The 20524-nt window shown below is 39.3% G+C and overlaps 1 protein-coding gene across 1 annotated transcript in view; it reads right to left on the minus strand.

Moving 5' to 3' along the window:
- LOC149079190 (uncharacterized) overlaps positions 1 to 7586 on the minus strand; it is a 56898-nt gene extending 49312 nt beyond the window's left edge. Inside the window, exon 1 of the mRNA XM_089239955.1 lies at positions 7263 to 7586. The gene's annotated coding sequence lies outside the window, so the exon portion shown is untranslated. The remainder of the gene's footprint in view (positions 1 to 7262) is intronic.
- Positions 7587 to 20524: the final 12938 nt, after the last annotated feature.

Raw genomic sequence — 20524 nt, forward strand, 5'->3', positions numbered from 1 at the left:
AAGATCATGTTAGTGACTATATGAGTGACCAAGTGAGTGACCCCATGAGTGATCAAGTGAGTTGGACATTTATTCCCTTGACATTTGGTGACCCCATGAGTGATCCATGAGTGATCAAGTCAGTTGGACATTTATCCCTTTGATATTAGGTCGTATGGTCACTCATAGGGTCATTCACTTGGTCACTCAAGCAGTCGCGTAATTGATCACTCAAACGGACACTCACATGGTCACTCATTTTGCCATTCATCTGGTCACTCACTCTTTCTGTTAATCATACGGTCACTCACTTGGACATTCATACAATCACTCACGTGACCATTCATATGGTCACTCACTTGGCCTACAATCACTCACGTGACACTTCATACGGTCACTCACTCTTTCTGTTAATCATACGGTCACTCACTCTCTCTGTTAATCATACGGTCACTCACTCTCTCTGTTAGTCATACGGTCACTCACTCTCTCTGTTAATCATACGGTCACTCACTCTCTCTGTTAATCATACGGTCACTCACTTTGACATTCATACGGTCACTCACTTGGCCATTCATACGGTCACTCATTCATAAACACAATCACCCACTTGGTCACTCGTACAGTCATTCACTTGGTCATTTATTCAGTCACTCGCACACTCACTCACACAGTCAGTCACCCATACGCTCAAGGCAGACAAAATGGCAGGTGTGAAATTTTCGGGAGCGAAATGTACCGGGAACGAAACATCCGGGGCGAAATTTCCGGATCCCGTTTCGGAGCATTAATTATTTTTAAAATAATTTTTTTCTTTGCCAAAAAAAAATTTTTCTTTCAAATATTGATTAAATAAATACGTTTTTAAAAGTAATTTTAAATGATAATGAACAACGAAATTTCAAAAATTGAAATTATAGTATTTTATAAATATTTCTCTTTGTAAATTTTATAAAAATTCATAATCCAATAATTTCAGTATCTTTTCAATGAATGCTTATTTAAAAATATAATTTTTTCCCTATTCAAATTGATTCGTCCTTAAAAAATAAATGATGAATTTTTTTTTTCTTCTTCAACCCGTTGCTCGCGAGCACCACTGTGCTCTCTGAAACACCCAGCGTGCTCGATGCTCGTGTCCGATTTCGTGCTCGCGAGCACTTGATCAACGTCTTAAGTAAAACACCTTGTTCAAAGTGTATTAAAAGATTGGAATATCATCCTGATATCATGCATAAACTTGCCGTCAGGGGTGCTCTTATGTTGATAATGGGTACAGGCAGTGCTCGCGACTAGAAAAAGGTCGAAGACCTCTGATTTAAATAAATACGTCCTGAAAAATAGTTTTTATGAAAAAGGAAATTCTCAACTTGTATCAGAAGTGTTGCAATGGGTCGTGGTCCGTTCGGGCCGACCGTCAACATGAAAATCGGGCCCCTCTGTGAGATTAGGCCCATGTGAAAAGAAATTCTCGGAACTTTCAGAAGTTTTTGAAAAATTCAATTTTTCTTTTCCTTATAAATTTCTTAATAAGTACGTTCTTAAAAATAGATTTAAATGATGATGAATTTTTTTTTCTTCTTGAATTGAAGGTTCTACATCACCCAAGTTACCAGCGGAACATTCCCAGATTTCTTGAGCGATGCGTGACACAATCCCAGAGCACTCAAGCGGCCCGGACACATTTCTAGAGCACTTAAGCGACCCGAAAACATTTCCATAGCACTTAATCAGCCCGGACACATTTCCCGAGCACTTGAAGGATCCGTGAAACATTTGGAGATCAAATCACTAAAGTGGCTCTGTAGGGGACTTATCAATAGAGAGAATGTTAGTTCCGGTGCCCAATAACTATCGAAAGGTTTTTTCCGTTTTTGGCACAAGTTTAAAATGCTTAACCACGCGAATAAAATGCCATTAAGAATATTTCATATCTTCATAAAGGGTGGTTGATGACGTAAGCATCATCCAAACCCCCCCCCCCCCGTCATCAAAAGTCAGAAAATCCGAAACCCCCTCCCTCCTCCATCGATGCTGACGTAATACTTGAATGACAACCCCCGATAAGTTTTTTAGAGGACAAGGAGAACGTATAATAATTTAAATTTTTTATTTTATTTTGTGACACACTGTATTTCCACTCTCAAAACTGGTAGAGAGTAATTTTCGAACTCCTTTTGATCATTTTTTAAATTGGAATCATACCTCCACGACGGACGGTTGACGAGATAAAGGCCGCATTAATACTTCTAGGACACCCTGTATAGAAAAAAAAAAATTCTGTATGCACTATATAGCGATGTCCTACCTCGGTATAAAGAACCTAATTGTGCGAGTGAATTGAAGCGTATTTATTTTATCCCGTGCTGGGAGAAAATCTCGCTTTATTTTCATTATTACAAATACAACGCATGACTGCAGCCATTTCTACGGGCTTTCAATAAACAATAATTCACGTTATAACAAACAATTTAACCAAAAATAACTCCATCATTACAACTTCCAAGACGTTTTTATAACAATAAAATCATCTCCGCGTGTCGTCCAAGAAAGGAATTGTTCCACTGGGTTTGTGGAATATTGAACTGTAACATACAGGGTGCGTAGGAAAGTATTTTCGGCCTAAAATAACTCTCGAGTGAAGACATCAGGGGCGTCGGAAATGTTTCGAACCTGTGCCCGCTCGTCTTAAGCTTTATATTGGAAATTACGATTTCTCAATCAATTCTTGGGGTGCTCAGACCCATGCCACGAATTACCGCGGGTGCTCGAGCACCCACAGCACCCCCGGCTCCGACGCCACTGGAAGAGATATGTAGCAATACAAGTTGGTACAGCAAGTTGACTGAGCCCGATATTATGAATTGAAACAAGTGTTAAAAAGCATAATTAGTTGAATGGGAAATTAAATTTTTATGCTGCCCCTCCCCTAATCTGAAAAAAAAACCATCAAAGTAAAATTTTTGTCTTCTGTTCTTTGCGAAAAATTTGCACTGATGGTCAGAGTTCTTGATTTTTGTCCATTTTTGTATACATTCAGTGGTGTATTTACGCGGGGGAGGGGGGGGGGTGGCGCTATAGCCCAGCTCCACAAGCTCAGAGAGGTGGAAAATTTGAGGAATCATTGGCGAAGAAAATTAGTAGGATGGGAGAAGAGTGGAGAAATTTTGTATAACTCTCAATAAATACACCTCTTCCCAGACAGCTAGAGGCTAGGTGAGTGAGTGACTAAGAAAGTAACCCAGAGAGTTTGGAAGCAAGTGAGTGAGCAAAAGAACGACTCGGACGGTGAGGAAGCATGTGAATGAGCAAAAGGAATGACCTACAGGGCGAGGGACCAGATCAGTGAGTGACCTAGAGCGTGTGCAAACATGTGAATGACCAAAAGAGTGATCTAGAGCTTCCGAAAGCTTGTGAATGACCAAAAAAGTGATTTAGAGTGAGTGCAAGCACGTGAATGACCAAAGGAATGACCTACAGAGCGACATAACAGGGTAGTGAGTGACCTAGATGCGTGCAAACTTTCGAATGACCAAAAGAGTGAAGTAGAGCATGTTTAAACGTGTAAATGATCAAAAGAGTGACCTATAAGTCAAGAAAATATGTCCGTGAGCGACGAAAGAGTGACCTAGAGAGTGCAAAAGCATGTGACCAAAAGTGATCTGGAGCTTGTGCAAGACTGTGATTGGCCAAAACAGTGACCTAGAGTGCGTGTAGCATGTGAGTGATCAATATAATGTGCAAGCACGTGAGTGGCTAAAAGAGTGGCCTAAAGAGATGTGAGCATGGGAGTGACCAAAAAATGACTCGGAAACAATTGTACTTGCAGGAGTGGAGGGCGGCCAAGAGGGTTATAGCACAGGGTAGTGAATTCGAGGAAAGAGTAGTCAACAAAAAATTAGACTAGAATGAGAGAAAGGCGGCAAAACCATAAAAAAACGCGCCTCTGTGAATATTCCCTATTCTTTTCAGATATTTAGTGAAAATTTCACCTGAAAACCAGCAAAAATTAGCATTTTGCATAATCGATTTCGGAAATTTCGATATAAGGGACATTAGTATTAAATTATGTGTAAACATAGCTTATTAAAAATTAGATACCAGGCGCTGGATAAATCCCAAGCACGAGGTCGCCATGGCGACTAAAAAACCGGTATTGGCGTCTAAAACTTGCTTTGTGTAGTTACTGAATTTGCTCTGTGTAGTTACTGAATTTGCTTTGTGTAGTTATTGAATTTGCTCTGTGTAGTTACAGAATTTGCTTTGTGTAGTTACTGAATTTGCTCTGTGTAGTTACTGAATTTGCTTTGTGTAGTTATTGAATTTGCTCTGTGTAGTTACTGAATTTGCTTTGTGTAGTTACTGAATTTGCTCTGTGTAGTTACTGAATTTGCTTTGTGTAGTTATTGAATTTGCTCTGTGTAGTTACTGAATTTGCTTTGTGTAGTTACTGAATTTGCTTTGTGTAGTTACTGAATTTGCTCTGTGTAGTTACTGAATTTGCTTTGTGTAGTTATTGAATTTGCTCTGTGTAGTTACAGAATTTGCTTTGTGTAGTTACTGAATTTGCTCTGTGTAGTTACTGAATTTGCTTTGTGTAGTTATTGAATTTGCTCTGTGTAGTTACTGAATTTGCTTTGTGTAGTTACTGAATTTGCTCTGTGTAGTTACTGAATTTGCTTTGTGTAGTTATTGAATTTGCTCTGTGTAGTTACTGAATTTGCTTTGTGTAGTTATTGAATTTGCTTTGTGTAGTTACTGAATTTGCTCTGTGTAGTTACTGAATTTGCTTTGTGTAGTTATTGAATTTGCTCTGTGTAGTTACTGAATTTGCTTTGTGTAGTTATTGAATTTGCTTTGTGTAGTTACTGAATTTGCTCTGTGTAGTTACTGAATTTGCTTTGTGTAGTTATTGAATTTGCTCTGTGTAGTTACAGAATTTGCTTTGTGTAGTTACTGAATTTGCTCTGTGTAGTTACTGAATTTGCTTTGTGTAGTTATTGAATTTGCTCTGTGTAGTTACTGAATTTGCTTTGTGTAGTTACTGAATTTGCTCTGTGTAGTTATTGAATTTGCTCTGTGTAGTTACTGAATTTGCTTTGTGTAGTGACTGAGAGCAGTACAAAATATTTGGCATTTCTAACAGCATATCTGCCACCATGAAAGAGGGTCCCTATCCCCTGAAAAAGCCAAAAGAAGCATTATTTTGGACCTTTTTATTCGGCGAAAAAAAATTTTTTTGGCGACTAAAAAATTTCTCTGGATCCTAGACTTTTTCCGATTTGTCCAGCCCCGTTAGATACCATTACTTAAAGTTCATATACCATTGTATTCGAAATTGATGCAAGGATAGTGCTAGAAAATGAAGAATTAATCACCGATATCTCGTCGAATTTTATCCAAATTTCTTGGAGTAAATCTCTTTTAATACAATAGAAGAATGATGAAATTTTACCGGTTGGAATATTTTTTTTTACATTGAAAACCGCATACAAATTTATACTTTTTAAATGTAAATTTGAAACGCGTGAAATTTGAAAATTGATTAATGAAAAATTTTTCATGTTTGAACATTGGATACTTAGTACATCATTAAGGTCTTATTTGAAATTTGGTCTGACTATGCAAACTCAGACATTTTTCTAGAGGTCCCTGATTCTGATTCCCATTTTATTCTGAAACATATTCCTGAGCTCCCTTTTAACCCTCTGACCGGCATTGACGAGATATCTCGCCTTCTTGAAAGCCGCATTGAAATGCCCAGATATTTTGTAAAGCTGATTTCTCGATGGAACACATTTTGTCATTCCCTTTTATTTTGCACTTGATGCAAATCGGAAGGAAAAGTACTCCACTGAAAAAAAAAAACGAAGCATTTTACAGGGGGAGGGGATGGGGGAATTTCGTCCCCGACATTTTTCGCTCCTGGTACGTTTCACTTTCCCTTCTGGAAATTTCTCCCCTGACATTTCGGTCTGTGTTTTTCGGCTGGCTGACCTGACCGATCGAATCGCCAAGTGCTTGGGTAGGTCACTGTATGATGTTCATATAAGTGGGCGAGTGGCCGTATGAGTCAGTGACTGTATGAGTGGCCAAGTGAGTGTGTCATTGACTGTATGAGTGGCCAAGTGAGTGTGTCATTGACTGTATGAGTGGCCAAGTGAGTGTGTCATTGACTGTATGAGTGGCCAAGTGAGTGTGTCATTGACTATGTGAGTGGCCAAGTGAGTGTGTCATTGACTGTATGAGTGGCCAAGTGAGTGTGTCATTGACTATGAGCGAGTGCGTAAGAGGGCCCAAGTTAGTGTGTCACTGACTGTATGAGTGAGTGAGTGACTGTATGAGTGAACAAGTGAATGATCGTACGAGTGAAAAAGTTTGTGATCCTAAGAGTGAAAAAGTTTGTGATCCTAAGAGTGAAAAAGTTTGTGATCCTAAGAGTGACAAAGTGGGCGACTGTGTAAGTAAGTGTGATTGACTATGGTTGACTGAATGCCGAAATGAATGATCAAGTGAGTGACTGTATGAATCAGTGAGTGATCATATGAGTGACTGAACGACGAAATGAATGACCGTATTAGTGACCAAGTTGGTGACCATGTGAGTGATTAAGTTAGTGACCATGTGAGTGATTAAGTTAGTGACCGTATGAGTCACATACTGTCACCCACTTACTTGTTCATTCATACGGTCATTCACAGGTCCGTAGCCAGAAATTTAGTTCGGAGGGGATCACTTTCATTTCGAGGGGGGGGATCAAAGTGATAGAACAATAGATTTGGCTTTCTTTTGTCCTTTTTCGGTCATTTTCTCACATTTCGGGGGAGGGGGGGACCAGACCCCTTTACGTCCCTCCCCCGCTACGGCCTTGGTCATTGAGCACTTCACCGGGTCACTCACCCGGTCATTCACACCTTCAATTGATCACTCACCCGGTCATTCATACCTTCAATTGGTCACTCACCCGATCATTCACACCTTCAGTTGGTCACTCATATGGTCATTCACCCCTTCACTTGATCCCTCATATGGTCACTCTCACCCAATCACTTTGTTAGTCATACTGCCAGAACAGGCGAAATGTCCATGGTGGATTGTCGGGGAAAAATACCCGGGGCGAATTGTACCGGGGACGAAACATGCCAAAGGCGGAATTTCTGTAACCCTTTACATGGGGAAAGGGATTCAGTGATTTCTACTATGCCGGCGAAAAGGTCGAAAGAACCCCGGTGGGGGTTTTAAGAAAATCACTAATATATATACGAAAGTGTAGTTTCACTTACCAGCAAGAGAACTGCGTGGAGAATATAAATCCTTTAGAAGAAAGCCGGGCCAAATTCCACTCCGTCCCGTAAACACCATCCAACAAGCAACTGATACCGCTCTATACAACGTTATAAATAAAAAAAAAAAAAGAAAGAATAGGAATAACCGAAAGTGATGGAATTCCTTTTCCCAAACAAGAAGCCGTAAAGAACGTGATTACACGTTTTTGAAGAGCCGCCTCGTGAAACGACGACGAGCGTGTTGTGATTATGGAACGAGAAACGTCGTTGATGCGGCTTTTGTTTTTGCTCCACTCGTATACCCTTGTGCGTGAGTGAGTTGTGTTTTATTATATATATACATATATATATATATATATGTTTTGGCCATTTACCTCTCTTCCAGCAGCATCCAAAGTTTCCGTAAAAGATTTGGCGCTAGAGTCGCATCCAAACAGGTAGTTGGTGCTTCCACCCATCCTTCCTGCCTTTGTCTCTTTACCTCAAATGATTGGGTTGGGCGAGCGTTTTTCAATTAAGTTTCTCTCGCTCGAGTAAACCAGAATCGATCGAGGTTTCCGAATATTACGTAATTGTAGATTACCGGTGTTTCGAAACATCGTGTAAATAAAATGCTTTATTTATGAATGAAGTACAGAACTTCGTCGTTATGCAATAGAACCTCTCGATAACGGACACCCATACAGGGCCGCAACTAGGGAGGAGCAGCAGACAAGTCTCGTGCCCCAGGCGCTGGACCAGAGGGGGAGGGCGAAAATTTTATTCTTAAACCTCTCCTTCAACATTACAAGGGGGCGCCAAAATGCGCACTTAGATGCTTGGTCACGCCCCGGGTGACCAAGCATCTAGTTACGGCCCTGCACCCATAGGACCTAAACTTTCGTCCGCTAACGGGGAGTGTCCGCTAATGGCAGTGCCGTCTTAACGCACGGGCTGACCCGGACACTGCCCAGGGGCCTCAGGAAAACGAGAAGTAGTTTAATTTTTTCGAGAATTTTCCAGGTAGGGCCTCAGAAAAGACACTTGGCCCGGGGCTCGTGATACTCTTAAGACGACTCTGGTTAATGAGGAGGTACGATATACAGTTGAAACTCGTTTATACGACTTTCATATTTATACGACGTCTGATCTTATTACGGTTTACTTATTATTTATTGACGTTTTATGCGACGACCGCAATTGGTTCCTATACATTTAATGTTAAAATGTATATGTTACTGTGTATGTAAAAATGATAGACCGGTGGTTATGCATAATCACCAATTGTCTCGATATAAAGATGGGTTGATTAAATTTCACTATATTCATAATTTTTATCTGTGATTATGCATAATACCCAAATAAAGTTTTAACCTCTGATAAATATAGGAAAAAAATACAACTTTTCATGTCTTCATTAAACAAATCAATTATTTTTACCCGTACATGATTCGTGCACTATACACATATTTTGCAATAACAATTAAAAAGTAAGTGTTAATAGAAGATAGAAACACATTCATAACAACAATATCAATCTCGTAATGCCACTTTCTACACATGCATCGACAAACAAAACCCAACATTACCATTCGAATTCACCATTCTGGACGGTAGTTATGTTTAGTAAATTAAATAATTAATTGATGATTCATCATATTTACCGGCTTGATGTGATAAATCCTCAGTTTGCGACCAAAAATTGATAAATTGGAGGTTTAAAAAAAAATTAGTTTGGCCGATTTCACTGTCCGCTATCGAGAAAAGCCCGCCAAAGGGGAGTGAAATACATTAAAGCTCTATTCCACGGAACTGGGAATTAGAGAAGTGGCCGTTAACGGGGAGTGACCATTAGGGGAGGTTCCACTGTAGTGCTATACTGATTTTTATAAATGCGCATCGTCGGTGGTCTATGGATTCGACTTGTGCCTCTTATTAATTATCAATTTCTATTAGTTCTGAAATTGCTTCTTTCACCAACTCGGGAAAGGATTGTGATTAATTACTTCTTTTAATCATTCTATAATCAATTTAACCTTTTAAAAGCTTAAATTGCGAAATTTTTTCACAAACTGCCATCTATATTCAAGAATTTTTTCCTCCATTGCGAGCTGATAACTGTTACCCCCCACAACAAGAAAATTTACTCCGCCCAATCACTTTTATTTATTTTCCCCTCACTATGGTACCAAAACATCTGCCATGACGTGTGGCGCTTTCTAGGAAGTGTAATACTAGTCTTTTGGTATTATACAAATACAACGCCACAACAGGCAAATTGCCCAACGACGTGGCTGACTTAAGAACATCATGGATCCCCGAGCCATGTTTTGGAGGCCCTACCTACTACTGCTACACCACACATGCAACCCGCGGAACCCCCAACGAATCGGTACATGCGGGAATGTGCGTGTACGTGTAGTGAAACCTGACGTGAAGTTTTTTTTTGTTTCTCTGTAATGCTTGTTATGTGTAGTGCTGCCATCTGCCACCAGTTTTTCTAACTATGAGTGAAGTGTTATGATTGAATGGTTTATCGTTGTAGGACTGTTGCTCTCTGTGGCGAGACTTTTTAACGGGGAGATCGGCTCGCATTTGCGCCTTGAAGTTGGTAACCACAGAAAACTAACTTCAGCCGACCACCACTGTGGGGTTCGAACCCGGATCCTCGCATCGCGAGTCCGTCACTATAACCACTCGACCACCACAGCGGCATTACTTATACTGAGTATATATTTCTTGACAGAGCTGAAAAAAGGGGGGAAAAAAGGAAACACACACACACACACACACACACACACACACACACACACACACACACACACACACACACACACACACACACACACACACACACAAACACATTTTCTCGCCCTTTCTCTTATCTAACCGTAAACAAGAGCTGACTCCGCCCACTGGCAACTGATTGATTGGAAGGGATGGAGATGAAAAACACATGACTTACTGTAAAAACAGCTTCAACGCGTTTTTAGAAACCAAGGTATTTCGAGGTGGTTGAAAGAAAGCAGATTAAACTTGACGAAATATTTCGGGATCACCACTGAAAGGCTTAAAATTATTTCCTAATAATTTCATTTTATGTATCTTAAGATTATTTTTTTCATTAGTGTGGTTCCGATAATATTATTTTCATTAATTTTGAAATACAGTATAACTTGTGGAGTTCCTCAGGGAAGTGTCCTTGGCCCCATACTTTTTTCACTTTTTATCGATAAACTCGATCAGGGTATCGATGGAATTACTAGCAAATTCGCAGATGATGTGAAGCTAATGGGGGTAATCGGGAATGAAAGCGATAGGGAGTTGCTCCAGACCAACTTAAACAAGATTGCAGCATGGGCAAATGAATGGAGCATGACGTTTAGCGTAGATAAGTGCATGGTCGCTCATTTTGGTTCGAACAACCCACGGTTCTCTTACGAGTTGAATGGTGTCACTATCCCGGATGCAACTAGAGTCACCGATTTGGGAATTCTCATTGACGAGCGACTTAAGTTTTCTGAACATTGTTCAGCGGTTGTCAAAAAATCGAATAGAATGCTTGGTCTCATTTTCAAAAAGGTCTCTTCGCGTTCTCCTAAAGTCATTCTTCCGCTTTTTCGAGGCTTAGTTCGTCCTGGACTGGAGTATGCTGTAAGGTTTTGGAGACCATACCTACAGAGGGACATAGACTTGGTTGAAGGGGTGCAGAGAAGAGCTACGCGTGTCCTTATTGGCACACAGGGCTTGAGTTATGAAGAAAGACTTCATTTTTTGAATATGTTTACATTGGATGAACGCAGGTGTCGAGGAGATATGATCGCAGTGTTCAAAATTTTCAATGGGATGGATAGGATGGACCATGAACTTTTAGTACACCGCCAATCGACTGCTTTTACAAGGGGACACCAGTATCGATTGGTGAGGGACAATGCAAGGTTATGGTGTCGCAGGGAATTTTTCTCCAATAGGGTTGTTAATAAATGGAATAGCTTACCCCCGGAGGTAGTAAATTGTAACACAATTGACACGTTTAAAAAGAAATACGATAAACATGTTGGGGTAAATCGAGAAGCTATCCATTCTTAGAATAAGACAACCATAAGTATTCTTTATGGGCATTGTATAATATTTTATCATGTGTATATATTGTTTGTAATTTGTGTTAATTGCATTTTTAATTGGGTTGCTGTATTTTTGAAACATATGACAACCATATTTTTATGGGCATCTTTTTATCAGCCGCCTCGTTGGGCATTTTGCCTGTTGTGGCGTTGTATTTGTATTTGTATTTGTATAACTTGATTAATTCGAATTTCGAAGAATTCAAGCTTTTACGAACTGCACTTGAGTTTTTCTATCTAATTTAATGTTAAAATTTCTTGTTTAATTCCGAATTTTCGGATAATTTGGAGTTGAAGGTTGAAAATCGTGATTTTCGCGTATGAGAATATTTAGTTTGGGAAAATTTTACAAGAAGCCAGATTTTGTTTTTCTCGATCAAATGTTTAAACAAAAAAAAAAAATTCAGACTAAAAGAAGTGAAAAATTGTTCCTCTATTTTAAAAGAAATAAAATTTTAAGCACAGTTGCTCATCGAGACTGCGTACCAATGGACGCGGTATAGCCCAGGTCGATAAGATACTCGCTTAAAGTACCAAAGGATGATTAGAGGTGCCGTGAGTTCGTCCTCGTCAGAAAATTTCCTGAAACAGGGGTACAACGGAAACGCCGACATCACTACAGGAAAAGATTGCTATTAGCTGGGAGTTACCCATCTCGAGGGGTTAGCGCACCAACTTCTCAATGAGTGTAAAAGCAAGCCTGCCGTTCGGAATCGGCAATAAATTGTTGGTCCCGGTGTAATTAGCCCTCGTGTGCAGAAAATGACTGTGGTGCGACAAAAATGATCAATGATCATTCGGACTTGTATATTTTCATGTCGGACGCTATTTTATTGTTGTCCAGTTGTCCAGGACGCTATTTTATTGTTGTCGATGATTGTGTACCACTTAGGGGCCGTTCAAGTATTACGTAAGCAAAATTTTACCCATTTTTGACCCCCCTCCCCCCCCCCCCTTGTCAGCAAAACGCTGACCACCTTTCCCCCCCACACTTTTCAGCAAAATTTCGTCATCAGCTCTGCCCCTCTGAATCCTACCTCATATTTTCATAAAGGGTGGTTGATGACGTAAGCATTATCCAAACCCTCCCTCCCCCCTTGTCATCAAAAGTCAGCAAATCGGAACCCCCCCCCCCCCATCAATGATGACGTAATACTTGAATGACAACCCCCGAGAAGTTTTTTAGAGGACAAGGAGAACGTATAATAATTTAGATTTTTTTTTTATTTTGTGACACACTGTATTTCCACTCTCAAAACTGGAATCTTTTTTGTCATCATTAAGAGTGTACATATTTTATACAGGGTGGGCAAGAAGTCTGTAGAAAATTTAAAAATGCATAAAAATCGGAAAAATAACTGAAATAAAAAACGCTTTGCAATGTTAACATCGCTAGAGAGGTCACGAGAATTTTTTTGACTGGAAAAAAATTAACTAAAATTACAGCCAATAGGTGGCGCTGACGTACACAAGTCAAAGAAAAGTGTATCGAACAGGTCCATCCAGTATGTCGGAAAGGAAAGATGCGATCCACCGAGAGGTGTAATATATACATCCGGACCTGTTGCCCTCTGCCGTTGCTGGATTTGTGACTCGCCTGCAGTGTGTTATCCCTTGTGGTAGTGGTTGGTCATGTGGAACACATACTGCTGTAATAAACGATTTGGAGGCATTCTGTTCGTTATTTGCGTATCTTTTCTATGAGTTGTGTACATTAGCACCACCTATCGGATGTTTTTAGTTATTTTTTTCCTGTCCTATATATGTATATATTTGAATTTTGAACTAACAAAGTTCGACGACAATGACTTTTAGCAATTTTGAAAATACTTTGTGTTAAAAATTATTTCTTTCACTAATTCTGAAAACATATTAATTTGAAAAATTATTTCTTGCAATTTTCATCGTAATTCGAAATAATTTGAATAATTTTCGGACCCCAAGTTAAAAAGGGACAAAAATAATTGAAGACTTTTATTTATTTTGAAATTATTTCTTTTGTGAATTATAAATTTTTATTAGTTCTGAAATTATTTCTTTTTCACTAATTTTGAAAACAGGTTTTGATTAACTACTAATTAAGTTAATTAATTCTGAGATTAATTTTCAGCTGAAGTCGCATTTTCTTAATTATTTATTTCGGTAATTCTGAAATTATTTTCCTTTTCATTATGCTTTTAAATCTGGCGCGGTAGCCCAGGTCGATAAGATACTCGCCTAAAGCCTCAGAGGTGTTGCGCGTTCGATTCCCGATTCGGCCTTAGGGGCCGTTCAAGTATAACGTCAGCAAATTTTTCGTCATTTTTGACCCCCCTCCCCCCGATTCTGGTTCCGAAATGTGTGAATTTCATAAGTATTAGCTACTGCCATCTCTGTTCCAAATCTTTAACTAGTAATAGATGAATATTTTTATGAGCTGATCCAATTATTATAGATTTGATTTTTTTCCCTAAATTTTCTTAAATGAGTTAAATATTTATTAAATTTGATGTTTTGATTCCAATTCGAAATAACAGTTTTTGATAATAAAATTTTAAGTTTAAAAATTATGAGTAATTTCTGAAATTCAATGTATAACATTAAAACATACCTAAACTATTCAAAATCAACCAATGACTTTTAAGCTATAAGACCTGTGAAGGAAGTGAAATATTTGGGACTAAACCAATCATTATTCTTCGTTCCTCAAATAAATCACGTAAGAACTAAGGCTACCCAAACCATGGGAATGATGTCACGCATTGCAAGACTAACTCTTAAAAACAAAGTCATATTGTTTAAATCAATCATTAGACCTATCATGACCTACGCCGCCCAGTATGGGCTCATGTTTCAAAAACCAACATGCAGCGTCTGCAAAGTCAACAGAATAAAATACTGAGAACTCTTGTGCGTGCCCCAAAGTACATCACAGGGGCTGACATTAGAAAAGACCTGAAGATTCCAACCATCCTCAGCTACATCCAACAAATCTCAGAGGATCACTTTGAAAGGATGAGGAACTCAGAATACGAGCATCTGAGAGAGCTGGTCGATTTCAACCCACGTCAAAGACTAAAATTTCTCAGGCCTCAAAACGTGCTGCACGTGCCATGGTCGGTGCGTTAGGGTCTGAACTACTGAGCTGTATAATCTTTGTCTATCTACCATAATATTTTTGTACTTTTAATTTGCTATCGAATTAATCGATCAACTGTATTGCATAGAGTGGCATTGTGGTTTGATGCACATGACTGATCTTGCACTGCACCAATTTGTATAATTTCGGCTGGCACACTTGTTTTTCTATGACTTCTTTTGTATGTTAGATTTATTTTTTATTATTATTTTCTCATTAGTGCATTATGTAGCATTTTGGTGAATTGTACATAAGTGATTTCATTTTTGTGTCCATTATAATATACATTTATCGCATAATATATATGTGTATATATATATGTGTGTATATGTGTATGTATATATATATATATATATATATTTTTTTTTTTTTTTTTACTACTATTGACTTTACCGATCAACTGCTCTATTGCATAGAGTAACATTTTGATGAAGTTTGGCTGATCTTTGTGCATTTTACTATTCTGATGGTAGCATTTATCGGACTGTATGTTTTTTTTTCCTATTAACTTACAAGCACTTCACATCTACACAACACGCACAAACTTGTCTATAACCCCCTTCATAGCTAGCAAGAGCAGTCTGTAAGTCGCCAGGCAGCCCCTTTGGTCTGGGCAGCGACGAGAAAAATTAAATTCCGTCTGTCTGTTATATAACATTAAAACATGCCAAAACTATTCAAAATCAACCAATGACTTTTGGTCGCCAGATTGACCGTGTCAGGTGAGCAAGGCGTCTCAAACTCTCTCTCTCTCTCTCTCTCTCTCTCTATATATATATATATATATATATACATACTCTCCAAAATAACATTTCCTCAAGCTCGTCGCCTTAAAAAATGAAGTCATACCATATAAATCTATACTTCAATCGACAAGATACTAAGATGTCTTTTGAGGTCACCTGTGTAAATTTATACATGGAGCTGACATCAGGAAAGACCTGGGTATACCCCGTATATAGACTAGACTTCATCAAGGAGCTATCTACAACCCACTACGGCATACATGTGAAAACTTGTCTTTCTCCTTCACAACGCCTCAGAAAGGTTATTTGTAAGTCGTCAGACATTTTCATTGGGCTGGGAAACGAGGTAAATTAAATTCGGTTCTGTTCGATATCAATGCTGAGTAGGGTAGAGAAAAATATTTTCCCCTAAGCAAGTATTTGCAAATCTACGAATAATACGAACGATTTGAAATTTTTATGTGTTCATGAGGAAAATTCTTATCGCGATGATTTAATTTAGTGATCGATGAACGTTTATCCCGAAAACTTGTCTCTAGAGCTGTGATTTCAACGATAGGAAGATGATTTAAATTAACTGCTTGTTAGGAAGTAATGAACTTGAGGTTATTTGGAATCGACTGATTCAACGGGCGAAATTTGAATCTAATTCCCGCAAAGCGATATTGATTTTCTGAAAAATTTCAAAGATTTTGTTATCGGAATTCTTTTGACCCGTGTACCATCCTACACCTCCAACAAGACAGACTGGAAAAAATACCAATGTTTACTCCAAGTAAAATACCATGTTAACTTCTTACCTATACTGATTACACAGCAGGAAACAGAAGTGGAAACAGTTTATATAGGAGAAAAGATCACGCATAACATACAGGCATGCGTCGACGCAGCGACTTCTACGAAACTTAAAAGTTATAATCCACTAGCGCTTCCGTACTTTCTCAAAGAAAAGGTAAGAGGGAAGGACAGGTACAGAAAATTGTATCAGAAAAAACCAGAGAGATCCATATTTTCACTCAGAGTACAACAGAAAAAAAGCCGAGACGCAAAGTTTTATCAAGAATTTCCTAAACGAGAGATGAATGGGTCATGGACACTAAGGCAGAAGATGGGAGCGTGTACGACATCTATACAAAAATGAACAAGAAAGCCACTTCGATTCCAACAATCCACAGCAGATCCGAGGCACTGATATTTGAGGACGAGCAGAAAGTAAATGAATTCGTGGTGGATCTAGAATAGCAGTTCTCTCAAAATGGCGTCTTCACTTCAGAACATCGGCAGCGAGTAAATCAAGTAGTGAGAGAATACTTGATGCACCAGCCTCCATTGGATCACGCAGTTTTGCCACCGACGAAACCGGGCGAAAACCATATCCAAATTGAAGCCCCGTAAAGCTCTTAGCGTGGATGGCCTCACATCTAAAACGATAAACATACTTATTCCAAGAATCATCATATTTATTACAAACATTTTCAATCTCATGTTAATTCTGGCTTATTTTCCCGCATAGTGGAAAAATGCTATAATAAAATTGATTCCAAAACCTGGTCAACCTCCGGCATTCACATCATCGTATAGACACATCGTTTTGGGTGTTTGCTGCAAGAGTGATTGAATTTACTAACGAATTCAACTTAGGCCGAATAGAAAAGTTTATAAGCTCGTTAGGGTGAGCGAATGCCTTCCAAGCAGCTAAAAATTATAAAGATTACTCTGTTGCATTCTTTTAGATTACAGTCGAGCTTAATTTCAACCGACAGGAAGCCCTTGAAGGCGCTAAGTAGGAGCTGATCACAAATGTCGAAACATGGAACGCATGGAACCATGCCAAGTTGAATGTGAACAAATGTGTGATGATATGGCTCACAAACCAAGATATCCCATTAAACACGAAGCTCATCATAGAGCGACAAGATATCGTGCCATCGACTCAAACTAAGTACCTGGGTGCAAGTTTGGATGAAAGACTCCACTTCAGGAGTCATACCTAGAACAAATCCGAAAAGGCTCAGACCATCTTAGAGAATCTATTGAGATTCTGCTATCCGAAGCCCAAACTCAGTTTGAGGAATAAAGCTTTGATGTACGAACAAATCATTCGCCCAGTGTTAACATGGTGATCCAGCTTGGGCTTTTGCATCTAAGAGCAACATGCAAAAACTACAACGATTCCAGAATTGTGACGTCGGGCGCTTCACTGAAGCACCAAAAATTTTCCGCCTCACCGATCTGCACAAAGATTTCAAGGGTATCGTCCGTGTATCCCCACATCAAGAAACTATCTCGAAACTACTTCGAAAAACAAGAAAGGTCGTGTCACCAACATCTAAGAGAGATCTACATTTATGATGCTCGCGAGTTTCTGAAACACATCTAAGGCCTAAAAAAACATACCCCACACAAAATATGCATCCGAATTTTGGAAAATGTGCGTATTTTCCAAACACACACGGACGCACAAAGAACCACAATTTGTTTTAAAGATACGACCGACCGACCGACCGACCGAATTTAATTTTTGTCATCGCTGCCTAGCCTTAGAGGACTGCCTGACGACTTACAGACTGCCCTCGATGGCTATGAATTTTTTTTAAAATAACAAACAAACAGAATTTAATTTATTTCGTCCCTTCCCAGCCCAATGAGGCCGTCTGACGACTTACAAATAGCCTTTCTGAGGCGTTGTGAAGAAGAAAGACAAGTTTGTACACGTATGTGTAAGGCATCAGTGTGCGTTTGTGAAGAGTAAAAAAAAAGTCCAAAGTTGTGTCCAAAGTACAAATGAAGTAAGCGCTCCGAAAGATCACAATCAGGGGGGAATCAAAATATTCAATGTTTAAAAAATCGTTGGTAGACAAAAACCATATAACGCATACAACACACATGGGCGGAGATACGGGGGGGGGGGGGCAGCGTCAAAGGTGGAGTCGACTGATATAATGTATGTGTGTATGAATTTACATAATTATTATCATCATTCCCTCCTCAGCATTTATGACCGTGGTCCAGACATCTCCGACCAAGTCTATCTCCGCCTATGATAAGTAACGTGTAACCTTGATAACTATACGTGTAAGATATAGAGATAACACTTACGGATACGAGAATGAGTACAATATACCTGTACAAAGTACATAGAGTGGGATATAAAAGGATGACTTATACAGAACAGTAGAAATAGAAATGCACACAATATAAATATTTTCCAATTTATCTTTCTTCCAGTTTACTCATTTTTTATTTATTTTTAAATTTTTTTACTTTATTTTCTCGAAAACATTTGTAACAGAAATAATAATAGAATACATAATTTTCTTTATCAGTAGAATGTCCAGTAAGTGTGAAATACCCTTTTTTGGCCTACGGTATATTGTTCTCTGCAATGGGCCGTAATCCATTATCTCATTGAGATGGCCATATTCAGAGTTCTGTAGTTTGTCATAGTGGGTTGTAGACAGCTCATTGATGAAGTCCAGTATAAGGGGTATAACAGCTGGGTATACCCAGGTCTTTTCCTGATATCAGCTCCAAGTATAAATTTAGGTGCCCTCAAAGAGACCTTAGGATCTTATTTTGCTGAGATTATAACTTTTTCATGTTGCTATGACTTGCGTAGGCCCAGAACGGGGCTGCATATGTCATAATTGGTCGAAGTATAGATTTATATAGTATGACTTTATTCTTTAAGGAGAGACGAGCTTGAGGAAAAGTCATTTTTGAGAGCAGGTCTAGGGCTTGGGTGGCCTTGTTCCTGACATAGTCAATCTGCGGATAAAAGGCATACGGCCTAGGTATTTTACTTTTCTTACTGGTTCCACGGCCGCTCCACCGATATAGATGAGAGCGTTTTCTGAGTCCGTTTTTCTTTTGAACCAAATAAATTGGCACTTGCTGTGGTTCAGCTCAATGGCGTTGATGCCACACCAATTCTCAATGGCCTCGACGACTTGAAGATTTTCACGGCAATTATGATTTCCTATGATTGGTGAGTATGATGGCATTGTCAGCAAAAAGTGCTATGATTCCTACCAGAGGTGCAGGAATGTCATTAATATAAAGTAAGAAGAGATGAGAGAGAGAAGGTCTAAACAGGATCCTTGCGGAATTGAGGCTCTTACTGGGTGCACGTTTGATAATGTTTTCCATTTTTGACTCTGAAAGCTCTTCCTGAAAGATATTCTGCGGAAGAATAATATAAATGCTCCGGGAAGTCTATGTCGATAATTGTGACCAGTAGTGTATCATGTTTAGTCTTGTCGAACGTCTTACTTATGCCAATTTTTTTATATAATAATGCTCTAATTTCTATGATAATGTTTTTATATAATTCTGTTTTTTTTCATGAAATTATTATCATTATTATTATTCTTTCGTTTATTCTGAAATTATTTTTTCAGCTACGTCGGAATTACATCTTTCATTACCTCTAGAATTAATAGTTTTCAATGTTTCCAACCATTTTCCGAAAATGATCGTCGGGCCACAGCAAGCTCAGAGGGCCAAATGTGGCCATGCGTCGAAGACCCGTATTCCGTGTCCGGAAAATTCACCGCCAGCAATTCACCGACAACAATTCACCGCCGGAAAATTCACCGACCAACAATTCACCGCTAGGAAAATTCACCGACCAACAATTCACCGCCATGCAATTCACCGCTAGGTAAATTCACCGCTAGGAAAATTCACCGACCGACAATTCACCGCCATGCAATTCACCACTAGGAAAATTCACCGACTAGCAATTCACCGACAACAGTTCAATGCGAGGGAGTGAGCGATTGAGTGACCGAGTGAGTCAGTGATTGAGTGACCGAGTCAGTGATTGAGTGACCGAGTGAGTGAGGGACCGAGTGAGTGACTGAGTGACCGAGTGAGTGAGTGACCCAGTGAGTGACTGAGTGACCGAGTGAGTGAGTGACCCAGTGAGTGACTGAGTGACCGAGTGAGTCAGTGATTGAGTGACCGAGTGAGTGAGTGACCCAGTGAATGACCGAGTAAGTAAGTGATTGAGTGACCGAGTGAGTGAGTGACCGAGTGAGTGAGTGACCCAGTGAATGACCGAGTAAGTAAGTGATTGAGTGACCGAGTGAGTGAGTGACCGAGTGAGTGAGTGAGTGACTGAGTGACCGAGTAAGTAAGTGATTCAGTTACTGAGTGAGTGAGTGACCCAGTGAGTGACTGAGTGACAGAGTGAGTCAGTGATTGAGTGAGTGAGTGACCCAGTGAGTGACTGAGTGACCGAGTAAGTGATTGAGTGACCGATTGAGTAAGTGATTGAGCGGGTGAGTG

This window comes from Pholcus phalangioides, unplaced genomic scaffold (genome assembly GCF_987345545.1).
Source record: "Pholcus phalangioides strain wild (caught in Gottingen) unplaced genomic scaffold, Ppha-v1.0 ptg000012l_1, whole genome shotgun sequence".
Lineage (NCBI taxonomy): Eukaryota > Metazoa > Arthropoda > Arachnida > Araneae > Pholcidae > Pholcus > Pholcus phalangioides.